Source organism: Adiantum capillus-veneris, chromosome 8 (genome assembly GCF_014529385.1).
Source record: "Adiantum capillus-veneris isolate H3 chromosome 8, ASM1452938v2, whole genome shotgun sequence".
NCBI classification, from domain to species: domain Eukaryota; kingdom Viridiplantae; phylum Streptophyta; class Polypodiopsida; order Polypodiales; family Pteridaceae; genus Adiantum; species Adiantum capillus-veneris.
This window is the reverse complement of record NC_140938.1, coordinates 51,692,028-51,705,670: the sequence shown is the minus strand read 5'-3', so window position 1 is coordinate 51,705,670 and position 13,643 is coordinate 51,692,028. Positions and strand designations below refer to the sequence as shown.

General features: G+C 43.2%; 1 pseudogene; it reads right to left on the bottom strand.

Moving 5' to 3' along the window:
* Positions 1-2,784: 2,784 nt before the first annotated feature.
* The window catches only part of LOC147452129 (high-affinity nitrate transporter 2.1-like), a 30,143-nt pseudogene continuing 19,284 nt past the window's right edge, over positions 2,785-13,643 (bottom strand).

Sequence of the window (13,643 nt, the reverse complement as noted above, 5' to 3'; positions counted from 1 at the left end):
ATCAAAACACATTACAAAGAAACCCATAAAAGATTAATCTTTTTGAACAAAAACAATTATATGTGATATGAATGCATGTCTATGCTTAAGCAAAATGCAACTTTTAAAAAAGCACCATCAGTATTTAATTTTGAATTTGCACATAAAATATAAATCCTAAAATTTTTGCCAAAGTCTCCTTTGTACAGAGACCTCTTTCTAAAAAAAAATCGATACACCCTTTTCTTGGGCTCCCACATGGGATTTTCATCACATAATTTCTTTTTCCAAAAAAATTGTCCACCTCATATTGGGCTCCCATGTGGGATTTAAGGATTATCTTACACATTAAAATCAAACACATTCTCAATAGAGTCAAAGTAATCTAACTTCAGAGTGGTGGTATGATCTGCATAATAAAGACATTGCGTATGTGTGAGACATAGACCCAAGGTATGCTAGACATGTATTGGAAAGAAACTATGGCTCAAGATAACACACCCGGTCAAGCCATATGACCATGTGGGAAATTGAGACTATAAAATTTGTAACTACATAGAAAGAAATCTATGGATAGCTAGAAGAACTGAAGTGTCCTATATTAACATAATGTGACCCATATATCACTTTGAAAGGTAAAAGAACAGAAGGTAAAAATCTATAGCTCAAGATGGCACACCCGGTCAAGCCATATGACTATGTGACAAATTGAGACTATATTTGTAATTATATACAAATAAAGACACTATGTATGTGTGACACACAGACCCAAGGTATGCTAGAAGTGTCTTGGCAACAAACTATAGCTCAAGATAACACACCCTGTCAAGCCATATGACCATGTGGAAAATTGAGACTATAAAATTTGTAACTACATAGAAAAGAAAGATTTATGGATAGCTAGAAGAACTAAAGGTAAAAATCGATAGTCAATACTCACATATCTGAGTTTAAAGCGAATAATCCCTATTTTCAAGTATATTCCAAGTGCTGTGATAGTCAATACTCACATATCCGAGTTTAACGCCAATATTCCATGTTTGCAAGTCCTCCTCCTAAAGGGCTCCTAAATGAAGGGACTATTAACAAACTAGATTGTCTTATCTGCTTAAGCCAATTGGTGCTGATCTTGCTATCCTTAACCTTAACACTAAGGCCCATAAGGGCTTTATCCTTGGTAGCAACCCCAAGGGTCAAGACAGTCTTGGCTTTTTGTTGTTGCTTATGGTCTCAGGGTGGCTCCCTTTGCTAGCCAATGTATGGTCTAGGGTTGGATGCCATGGATCGGTTGGAGCATGCATGGATTTCATTACAACTTTCATTACAGCTTTTTGTTGTTGCTTATGGTCTCATCATGGCTCCCTTTGCCAGCCAATGTATGGTCTAGGGTTGGATGCCATGGCTCAGTTGGAGCATGCATGGCTTTCATTACAACTTTCTTATTTTCGTAAGATAAAACAAAATTTGTCTTTTGAAAACAAAAAGCCAAAAAGGAAAACGTGAAATTTTCCTATGAAGAGATGCATTCATAAATTAAAAACTTGGATTCAAAATATTCTACACCTTTCTCCTTCTTCTTCAAGGAAAACTTTAACATGCCAAACAAAGAATGGACATTCTGATTTTCTGTTCTCGAGAATTATCGCCCAAAATTTAGGTTTTGAGAACTATCGCCCAAAAGCTATCTTTTTTTTGTGGAGATGCTACTTGTTTTTTGGGTGGACCCAAAAACAAACTCTACTCATTTTTACCCATTAAAAGGATCTCAGCAATGGCAGGAAACTTAACTCCCACTATATTATAACAACAGACAAGCAAGGTCCTTTAGAGGTTACATCCAAACATAAACTAAATGGCAAGGCATGGCTTTAAGAGCAATGGAGTATTATGCAGTCTGGGTCTATTTAACTACTCACAATGCTTTTTTCACTGGCGGGCTTGCGGGCTGCGAGTAGAGCTTGAAAACTGAGCTCTTAATGGGCTCTTAATTCTTTGGCTGGACCACTCGCACCAAGCTCCAATCATCCAACTTCCAAAATGCAACGCCGAGCAGTAGGTCCTGTCCAAAAGAACCCGAGTCAAGAAGTTTATACACCCAAAGCAACCATGCAAACGAAAAGGACATGCTTGAACCGTACATGCTGAAATTTTGCACAAATTGTAGGCAGGATGCAAAATCAAAAGAGCTGCAGTGAAACTAGCTCACTACTGTTTGTCTTTCTCTCTCACTGTCTGCAGGATGAAGCACATTAGCGGGTCATCTCCATATAATTGTGTGCATCAAATCTCCATTGAGATATTCTAATCAAATGGCATCTCTACCAAGGTATGCTAAATGTGTCTTAGGGAGCGATCACACAATGTTACTTAAAATAGCTGGTCTCATGCATGGTCACAAGTGCACCAATTATTTGTCTTATATGAAACTTTGCAAGGCGTATTATAAGTATGCTGATGTTGGCATAGTTGGATCAATAAGATGCAACATCTTACTGATAACTATGATTCGTGTGACCACATCCTTATCATACTAAGAATTATCTTTTGTATATGTAGGCCAATGTGAGAAATAGTTGACCTTGTTTTTCTATTGTTATAAAGAGGGACATACTATTCCTCATGTAGGCCATAGTGACTTTCAAGTTTTAACTTTTCACCTTATTTTTCAAGTGAGAAAGTCACAAGAAAGTACAAGTAGGGCCCTTACACCCTTGATCCTTCAACAACCAGACTTAATTATGGCTGGTCTTGTAAGTTCCACCCTAATTGTGCAGAACAATTCTTAATATTCAACTAATTGATACTTCAAGAATCAAGGTATTCATGACAACGTACAAACCTGTAGGAGATGAAGGGAATGATGCCGAATGTCAACCCTACTTTGGCCTCCACAAAAATGGAGAATATGATCATCATGACTATGGCTCCTGATAAATTGCCAATTAGCCCGAGTGCAATACACGCCACTCCACCCAAGGTTTGTGCAATCCACAATGTCCACACGCGGGCGCATGACATAGCAGCGAGCCGCCTAGTCCGACAAGGTGCCGCCAAAGGGGCGAGTCACCAAATTCGCCATACCGAACACAAAGCGATGAGCAATATGAAGATTCAGATTGAACCTGTCGTAGAAGTACTGGCCTATCACATTGTCCATGGTCAGCTCAACACTGAAGCAGTAGCCATAGGAGAGGGCAAAGATCCAAATTTTGTAGTTTGTAACAGCATGTAGAAAGACCTACATCCATTGCCATTTTATAAGTAAAGCTCATCTCAGCTTTATTTGCCGTAAAAACACAGAGAAGGTTAGACATTTTTGCAAAATATTACCTTAGAGAAGCTATCTTTGACTTGAGCTCCCTTGCTCTTTAGCTCCTTGAAGTTTCCATCAGGTAAATCCTGATGAATGAGGAGGACTGTGAGGCCCATTATGATGTGCATGATCCCCGGCACAAAGAAGGAGAGGCACCATGACATGAAGTTAGGGGAGATGATGGGGCCGTGAATAAAAGGGGAATGATCAGTTGTGTAGATCCCCCACCCAAATTCCCCCATCTTGCCGTGATGCCGTTCACCAACCCCACAATCTCCACATTGAAGGAGGAGCTCATCCAATACTCGCAGGAGACAAATGTGGCGAGCGAGAATTCGATGAAGAAATAGGACTTAAGAAATCCTACGAACATGGAAACTGTCGCCATGCAGAAAATTGATAGCGAGCAGAGCATGACGATGAATGCACACCCATACCTTGGGCCAACGAGATCGCATAGAGCACCCATGAGCAGACGTGAGCGGGATGAAAACACACACAGCTCCTCTATAACAACTCGACACACACTCTTGGGAAGATACACACACACACACACTATGGGGCACCACTCGGCTTACACAACACACCTGGCCGAGACAAGGAACACACCTATGGAGTGAGAGGAGACAGACTATCCACTTGCCCACTCCACACAGAGACACACACACACACACACACCCAAAAAACTCAGCTCAAAAGAGGAGAACTTCTTATAATTAGATACAAATGAGCTTGGGCCAACACCAATGGGGAAAACAGCTCACACAATATGGGTAAAATATGCCAAATACAATCACAAATTAGAGAAGAAGCTTCATTCATAGGAGAAACTTACACAGCCAAAACAACAGAAAAAAATTTGAGGAATTTGGAAAAATGGACAGCGCCATCGCGTCCGGAATGGCCCAAAACCCCAGTCTACAATGTCAAAGTGCTCAAATCTGACCTCGAATGAGCAGTTTAGGGCCAAAACAGGCTCCAAAAACACCAAAAACACACCTGTAGCTGTTCCTCCTCTCTTCTCCACGTTTTTTTCTGGCCTTCTCTCTATTTTTTCAGTTCCCACACTTAGCTTTATTAATTGGGCACCCGTGGCCTTTTAGATGACCTCAAACGGACCCCGAACAGGCCAAAAACTGACCTCGCAGTGCATAGTTGTCACCTTTTTGCATCATCCGCACACCTGGCACTCAGTTTTTTCAAAATAATCCATCCCGCAACCACGTGAAGTGGCCCCAAAAAGTGGTCCTCATGATGACCTTTCTGCATAAGTATCACAAGAAAACACCCACGTTGTGTCCGTCCTCATCCGCGTGCAAATATTGACCCCGTTCGCCCTCCTGACGCCACTAGATGCCATCTGACGCCACCTGTTTACCTCATGTCGTCGGCCCGCGGATAGCTTCCTCGAGAAGTTTTACGCGCTACCAACTCCTCCTTATTGTAGAAAAAACACAATGGTACTGGTAATAGTGAAAATCGATGCACTATGTACACCCTGTCCTACCTGTACACATGTGGGCCCCACGTAACCACCTGGCTCTGAAAAATGGGCAATTCTTTATTTGATGCACCATGCATGTATATGTACATATGCGCAATCCCTTGCTCCAAAAAACTCCTGACATAATTTGCCCATCCCCTAGCCTGCTAGATCATTCATGATCAGCAGCAGCAAAGAGAGATATGAGACTCGCCGCATCACAGGTCTCCTCATCTCTCACCAACAATTCTTGATCCACAGACAGCTCATCTTGCTCCACCATCATCAATCTATCATGATGCAATTTAAGACTCAATCCATTTACCATTGACTTATGTAGAACACCATCCAGGTTAGCCAGCTGATATGTGCCATTTGGAAAACACTCCACTACCTTGAAAGGGCCTTCCCACTTAATTTGAAACTTCTTTTGGAAGGTGTTGTCCAGCTTACTGTTGTAGCACAAAACCAAGTCATGTTTCTTGATACCCTTACTTTTGACCTTTTCATTTATCTTTGCCAAAGCCTTATCCTGCATCTGCCCATAATGCTCCAATGCGCTCATCCTATCCAACTGGACCTCTTGTAACTGCAAGAGCCTCTCTTTGAATGCATCACTAGGCGGCCCAAGCAACTTCTCTAACATCTTGACCGCAGGCAACTCTACCTCCACAGGCAATAGTGCTTCCTTTCCATACGCCAAATGAAATGGAGTAAACCCTATACTTGTCTTCACCGAAGTACGGTAAGCCCATAATGCACTAGGCAATTCCAAATCCCAATTCTTTCCTTGGTGCTCTGTCACTTTAGAAAGAATTTGTACCAACTCACCATTGAATCTTTCATTCAAGCCATTACACTGCGGGTAATAAGGAGTGGTATGCTGGTGCCTAATCTTCATCTTTGCACATAAGAAGTCTAGCAGTTTAACTCTAAATCCTGGCCCCTTATCTGAAACTAGCTCTAATGGCACCCCAAACTTGCAACATATTTCATCATACACAAATTTTGCCACATCCTTTGAAGTGATTTGTTTTACTGCTATAGCCTCTGCCATCTAGAGAGATAGTCCACCGCCTTCAAGATATAGCTTTTGCCCCTGCTTGTAATAGGTAACGGGACTATTGCATCAATCCCCCACTTTTCAAACACATCAAACGCCATAATGGTTTTTTGTAGCTCTGGCTTCAACACTCTCTTTCCAAATGCTTGACACCTATTGCAAGACCTACACCAATGCTGAACATCCTTGTGCAAACTAGGCCATACATACCCCTCTTGCAAAATCTTATGCAAGGTGATCTTTAGAGCAAAATGGCCACCACATGCGCCTTCATGATTCTCTTCCAACACTCTATAAAGCTCCTCTCTCCAAGGTACACGTCTCAACACGAGATCATCCCCTTTCATGTATAAGACATCACGAATCAATTTGTACCTCAATGCTCTACGCACAAAACCATACTTCTTAGACTTCTGAATCTCCTTTGGAATGATTCCTGTTAGCAAAAACTCCTCTTCTTGAGCCAAACTTTCCCGGCCATGATAAAGAGGTAAAGTGGTCCTCAACACAAATAGCTCCCCAATCATGCCTTGAGCTGCTTCATGTGCCTCTCCATTTAGAGCACGTTCAATGTGTCTGGTGATCCATGCTTCGAAATTTTTTAACAGGCCTTTAATTCTGAAGCACATTTCCTTCAATGAGGTGTTCTTGCTCTTCCACACACCCAGCACTTGCTTCACCACTAACAAGGCATCACCTTTTATGCTCAACCTTCGAACCCCATGCTTCAAACAAATGTGTAATCCGGCTTCCAGAGTAGCATATTCAGCCTCATTGTTACTATGAGCATCCAATTTGAACCGTCTCTTGCATATTAGCTTCCCCTCTGGATCATAAAGTACTATACCCCCTGAAGCTGCATCATGGCTCTTTCTGTATGAATCATCAAAGAACAACACATGTGCATTACCGATCTGTGGCACTTCTTCACCTAACTTTCTCACCACCTCTTCCTTAACAATAAAGGGATTCTCCTTGTAGGTCAACAAATCAGCTAGGGTAGCCCTTGTACTATCTTCCACTAGAAAAGAGAACTCAAATTCTTGCAGCTCAATTACCCATTTCTTCACCACATTTGACATGTTAGTACCATTAATTAACTGTGGCAAAAAGGTATAACTCGTAAAGAAAACAAAAGGCCGTGGTAGCAAGTAATGACGAAATCGTCGACAAGCAAATATTACACTGGCCATCACTAGCTCTACTTCCGAGAACTTTCTCTCTGCTACCAACTTCACTCGGCTTGCACAATACACTGACCTCATATAATGGATGCCCTTCCCCTTTTGCAATAGCATGGCTCCAATGGCATCATTCCCTACTGATGGATTTACATAAAAAACTTTCTCCCAATCAGGGGCCTGCATGGCTGACAACCCCCCTAACACCTCTTTCACCTCTTGAAACACTTCTTCACACTTGTCATCCCATTGCAATGGATCATGCTTTGCCACTTGCTGTAATGGATAAAGAAGCTGCAAAGACAATGGAATAAACCGTGCCATGTACTTCACGTTGTGTATAAAAGTTGCCAAGTTCTTCGTACTCGTAGGTGATGGAAGAAGAATAATAGACTTAACCTTATTTGGATCCGCCTCAAAGCCATTTTCTGAAACCATATGGCCCAATAACTTCACCCTTGGCTGTGCTAGATGACATTTCTTTGGATTTAGTTGTCCTCCACATTCATTATATCGAGCCAATACCATCTGCAGCTTCTCAGGATGTTCAACCCTACTGCTATAGACACAGAATTCATCCATGAAAGCTTTAACACAACTACCAATGAATGGTTCCAATACCCAATTTTCTCTCTCTTGATAGAAGGAAGGTCCATTTGACAACCCAAATGGCAATACTGTGTAGCAATAGCAGCCCCATGGCGTAATAAAAGTGGTCTTTGTGCGGTCTTTAAGAGCAATCTTCAATTGAAAATAGCCTGAAAAACCATCACACACACTGTACCTCTCATAACCTGCCACTGAATCCAAGATCTGATCGATGAATGGAAGAGGATATGGGTTCTTCTTAGTGGCTGCATTTAAGGGTTTAAAATCTACACAAATTCTCCACTTCCCATCCTTCTTTGGATTGACTACAACTGGACTCGCCCATTCTGTGGTCTCCACAGGGACTATGAACCCTGCCTTCAACAACTTGTCCACCTCTTCTCGCAAGGCTTCCATTTGCTCTTGACCCATCCTTCTTAGCCTTTGCCGCACTGGCTTAGCACCTTCTTTCAGATCTATATGCATCTCTTCGCCCTTGAACCCTCTGATCTCTTCATATGAAGTAATGAACAAATCCAAAAAACTAGCCAGCATGTGCAAATATATATCCTTCTCCATACCTGAGAGGTCTCAACTGATCATTTGTGTCATCAATTCCTGCTTCTTTGAAAACTTAACCTTGGTTTGCATCAGCCCTTCAATCACTTCATAAGGCCCTTCACTTTCATCTTCAACCTCATTCGCAAATGCAACTAAACCAAACTCCTGGATTTCTTTGTCCATCAAAAGAAATGCAACATTAGCATCCTCATCACTGTTGGTAGTGCTATCACTGTCCTCATATGTCACCGTGGAAGAGTCTTCATCACTAGACTCATCCTCATCTTCATAAAGCTCCTCTAATCGTTTCCTTGTGTCCATATTATAAAGCTTCTTGGTACCTGTCTTTCCATAGAGGCTAATCGTACCATGTCGCCAATCTTGAACAACTCCCACTGCACATAACCATGGTCTGCCCAGTATAATAAGATATGCTCCCAACCCTGCTGGCATCACATGAAAATCAACCACTACCTTTGCATCATATGCCTCCACTTCTAAGCTCTTTACAACACCCAAGCATTTTACTTTTTGATGGTTTGTCAATCTGATCCGAAAACCTGACACCCCAGCCACTGTGAGACCCATCTTCTCAACGCATGAGTGTGTTATGACGCATATTTGGGCTCCGCCATCCACATAACCTTGTCCCAAATTTTTCCTTTTATGCCACACATCTACTATTGGACAAATGTCTGGTAGCTCATCCATTGCCAACACCTTTACTGAACCTCTCTCTGACTCTTTCTCCGTTGGGTTAACCATCCTCTTCCACTGTCGCTTTAGCTTAGGCACCATCTCTATAAGCTGCCCAAATGCAACATCTGCCTGCCTGCTCGTCAGATCCTCCTTCAAGTCATAGTTTAATTGACCATCCCCTAGTGGAAAATCTGAAACATGAAACTTTCGACGAGCTCTCCTTTTCCTCTTGGCCTTGACATCCTCGCCTTCATGGCTCTTTCCTTTCTTCTTACTAGGACCTGGGGCACTTCTTCCTTCCTTATCCTCTGTGGTCCTCTTCCCAATAGGCATCACTAATGTATCCTCTAGCTTTGATGCCTTCTCCAAGGTGACTACACTTAGCACTTTTGTCTTTCCCTTTTCCTCCTGGGTCAGTCCACTGGTTCCTTCGTCTCCCTTAATTTCGATGCCATAATCATTTGACCTAGTTAGCACCTGTCTTGGCAATGGATACATGTCTTCCCCCATCCTTGGTGGCTTATCACATTGCGGGCTAATGTGACCCAACTCTCCACAATTATAATATGTGGGCGTCTGCCTCCAAAACCTACCATTGCTTTGTCCAACACCATTCCTAGGCCTTTCTTCACCTCCTGGCTGATTTGCAAACCTCGCTCGACCTCGATTATTTCCCACTTGACCTAGCATGTTTAGGCTGAGATTCTTCATCAAATCTACCATTTGCCTCAAGTCTTGCCTTAGCCCATCATCTTCCACTGCTGTAGTGACCACTGCTGGCATAACTTGAGTAGTAACAGGAACCACTGGTTCGTGATGAACCCCTGACATGCGACCTTGTAAAGACTCTATAGGTTGAAATTCAGACCTCATGGGCAAAGAATCCACCCCTAACTGGCTCATTTTCCTAACTTCCACTCTTTGTTCCTTGCTACCTCTAGTGCATCTTCATATGTCCTAGGCTTCTTTAGCTCCACTCTCCAACGTATATTCTCCCAAAGACCAGCTAAGAACCTGTCCTTCTTCATCATGTCAGGCGGGGGTACCTGAGGTGCTAAGGCCTTGCACATTCGCTCCCATGCCAATGAAAACTTACGTATGTATGCATCTACTGGCTCACCTTCCTTTTGCACCAAAGCCTGTACTTCTTGCCACACTTTGTCAGGATCTTCTATCTTCACAAACTCCACTTCCAACCCAGGTCGTAGATTGTCCCAACTCAATCTTACAGGTGGATCCGCTACACGCAACTCCTCTTCAAATGCTTTGGACCAAACTCGTGCATCACTCTTCAAACAAATTTGGAGAACACGTAACATCTGCATAGGGTCATGAATCTGGTTGCTAATGCAGGCAACCTCCATCTTTTCCACAAAGTCTTCCACATCTTCATCACTTCTTCCATGAAACTCCGGATAAGAGAAAGCCATGGCTACCCAAGTTTCAATGCTTTGAGAACCCCTTTGAACACACGTGCAAGAACCCAAAACTTTTACTGACTCAATTCCCAGAAACTTCAATGGAGCTCAACTTTAGATAAGGACAAACACATGCACATCAAATGAGTTTTCATAGTTGATCATCGGAATTACAACAGGCAAAGGACATTCCAAGATCTCTCGTAATCTTCTTGGCCCGAAAATAAAGACTATGCGCTTCTGGAAAAAAATATTCCTGGACACATGAACATTTATCTGGATTCTTTGAGTTAAATGAAATGGAGTGAATTGAGGGCCATTTTGATTATCCATTAAAGCCAACCATGAAGCTCCCAAGAAGGCACACCTGACTTATCTTCTGATTTTGCCAAAATTTCAGCAGCATAACAACATAAATGGCTCAAAATACCAAAAAAACAGCCATCATAACTTGGAAAAATTTTGGCAGAGTTTCGCTAGAAATAGAGCAGTGTAAACCTAAAATATAGACTGTCTATGTATGCATAAATTGCCAACAATAGAACCCGAGCATCAATTAGGAATCACTAGTACATAGCCTATGGCGAGGTCATGAAAAGGGTGCTCCAGCTACCTATATCACCGAAAGGATCTCCACATTTGAGAATCCCCCAGCTCAATAAAAACCTCACGCTATCGACCCTCACACGAAGGCTAATGCAAATAGCGTATAGTCAAGTCTCAGAAATGGCTCAGACTGCCAAATACAACAAGGTATGGCTCCACAAATGCGTAGAATGGCAGTTTCCACAAGTAACGTACAATCCAGCAGAGAATGCGCTCAAGTGACATCACTGCTAGTATATCATTGTACTCCAGCTACCTGTACCTATGTGAATCACCTGTACCTATACCTGTCCCTATAACGTGTAACGTGTAACATGTAACCTGTAATCTGCAACCTGCAACCTGTAATCCCGAATCTCGAAGCTTGAAGCTCGAAGCAGAAGGTACTCGAACAAGATCCTCCGTGGGGGCGCCAAAAGAATATGAGTGGGATGAAAACACACAAAGCGCCTCTATAACGACCCGACACACACTCTTGGGAAGATACACACACACACTATGGGGCACCACTCGGCTTACACAACACACCTGGCCGAGACAGGGAACACACCTATGGAGTGAGAGGAGAGAGACTATCCACTTGCCCACTCCACACAGAGACACACACACACACACACACACACACCCAAAAAACTCAGCTCAAAAGAGGAGAACTTCTGATAATTAGATACAAATGAGCTTGGGCCAACACCAATGGGGAAAATAGCTCACACAATATGGGTAAAATATGCCAGATACAATTACAAATTGGAGAAGAAGCTTCATTCATAGGAGAAACTTACACAGCCAAAACAGCAGAAAAATAATGAGGAATTTGGCAAAATGGACAGCGCCATCGCGTCCGGAACGGCCCAAAACCCCAGTCTACAATGTCAAAGTGCTCAAATCCGACCTCGGATGAGCAGTTTAGGGCCAAAACAAGCTCCAAAAACACCAAAAACACACCTGCGGCTGTTCCTCCTCTCTTCTCCACGTTTTTTTCTGGCCTTCTCTCTATTTTCTCAGTTCCCACACTTAGCTTTATTGGTTGCGTGGCCTTTTAGATGACCTCAAATGGACCCCGAACAGGCCAAAAACTGACCTCGCAGTGCATAGTTGTCACCTTTTTGCATCATCCGCACACCTGGCACTCAGTTTTTTCCAAATAATGCATCCCACAACCACGTGAAGTGGCCCCAAAAAGTGGTCCTCATGATGACCTTTCTGCATAAGTATCACAAGAAAACACCCACGTTGTGTCCGTCCTCATCCGCGTGCAAATATTGACCCCGTTCGCCCTCCTGACGCTGTGAGCGGGATGAAAATACACACAGCGCCTCTATAACGACCCGACACACACTCTTGGGAAGATACACACACACACTATGGGGCACCACTCAGCTTAGACAACACACCTGGCCGAGACAGGGAACACACCTCTGGAGTGAGAGGAGAGAAACTATCCACTTGTCCACTTCACACAGACACACACACACACACACACACACACCCAAAAAACTCAGCTCAAAAGAGGAGAATTTCTGATGTTTAGATACAATTGAGCTTGGGCCAACACCAATGGGGCAAATAGCTCACACAATATGGGTAAAAGAAGCCAGATACAATCACAAATTGGAGAAGAAACTTCGCTCATAGGAGAAACTTACACAGAAAAACAGCAGGAAAAGAGTGAGGAATTTGGCAAAATGGACAGCACCATCGCGTCCGAAACGGCCCAAAACCCCAGTCTACAATGTCAAAGTGCTCAAATCCGACCTCGGATGAGCAGTTTACGGCCAAAACAGGCTCCAAAATGAGCAAAAACACAGCTGCGGCTGTTCCTCCTCTCTTCTCCACGTTTTTTCTGGTCTTCTCTCAGTGTTTTCAGTTCCCACACTTAGCTTTTTTAGTTGGGCACCCTTGGCCTTTTAGATGACCTCAAACGAACCCCGAACAGGCCAAAAACTGACCTCGCAGTGCATAGTTGTCACCTTTTTGCATCATTCGCACACCTGGCACTCAGCTTTTTTCCAATAATGCACCTCGCCACCACGTGAAGTGGCCCCAAAAAAAGGTCCTCATGATGACCTTTCTGCATAATTCTCACAAGCAAACACCCACGTTGTGTCTGTCCTCATCTGCGTGCAAATATTGACCTCGTTCGCCCTCCTGACGCCACTAGATGCCATCTGACGCACCTGCTAACCTCACGTCATCGGCCCGCGGATAGCTTCCTCGAGAAGTTTTACGCGCTACCAACTCCTCCTTATTGTAGAAAAACACAATGGTACTAGTAACGATGAAAATCGATGCACTATGTACATGGTGTCCTACCTGTACACATGTGGGCCCCACGTAACCACCTGGCTCTGGAAAATGGGCAATACTTTATTTGATGCACCATGCATGGGTATGTACATATGCGCAATCCCTTGCTCCAAAAAACTCCTGACATAATTTGCCCATCCCCTAGCCTGCTAGATCATTCATGATCAGTAGCAGCAAAGAGCGATATGAGACTCGCCGCATCACATGTCTCCTCATCCTTCACCAACATTGCTTGCTCCACAGACAGTTCATCTTGCTCCACCATCATCAATCTAGCATGATACAATTTAAGACGCAATCCATTTACCCTTGACTTATGTAGAACACCATCCAGGTTAGCCAGCTGATATGTGCCATTTGGAAAACACTCTACTACCTTGAAAGGGCCTTCCCACTTAATTTGAAACTTCTTTTGGAAGGTGTTGTCCAGCTTACTGTTGTAGCG